The following is a 417-nucleotide window of genomic DNA, read 5'->3' as shown; positions in this document are numbered from 1 at the left end:
TATCTTAAATTATCTATACTATCTTATAAAACATTTGGCTAAAACTCTTAAAAACTCTTAAACCCGTTCATCCCTAAACGATTTCATCCCTATCCAATTTCATCCCATATCTGAATTCGTGTAACTAACTGCAGATAAACACAATCAAATACATGATAAACATCTCATTTTAAATATAAAATATTTAAAATATAATTAGTATAATCATCAAATTCTAACAGGATACTTAATTATTATATTTATAAAATTTATAATATTAAACCAAAAATAAATTATTTCATTATTAAACTTAAATTAAAATTATAAAAAAATAATCTATACTATATTATAAAGCATGTGACAAAAACTCTTAAAAATTACTTTTTATGCGTAAAGTACTGTTTATTAATGCATATTACTTAAAACTCAAGATTACAA

The sequence above is a fragment of the Cynara cardunculus genome, assembly GCF_001531365.2.
Source record: "Cynara cardunculus var. scolymus isolate 2C chromosome LG 4, CcrdV1, whole genome shotgun sequence".
NCBI lineage: Eukaryota > Viridiplantae > Streptophyta > Magnoliopsida > Asterales > Asteraceae > Cynara > Cynara cardunculus.
Note: the sequence above shows the minus strand (reverse complement) of the source record.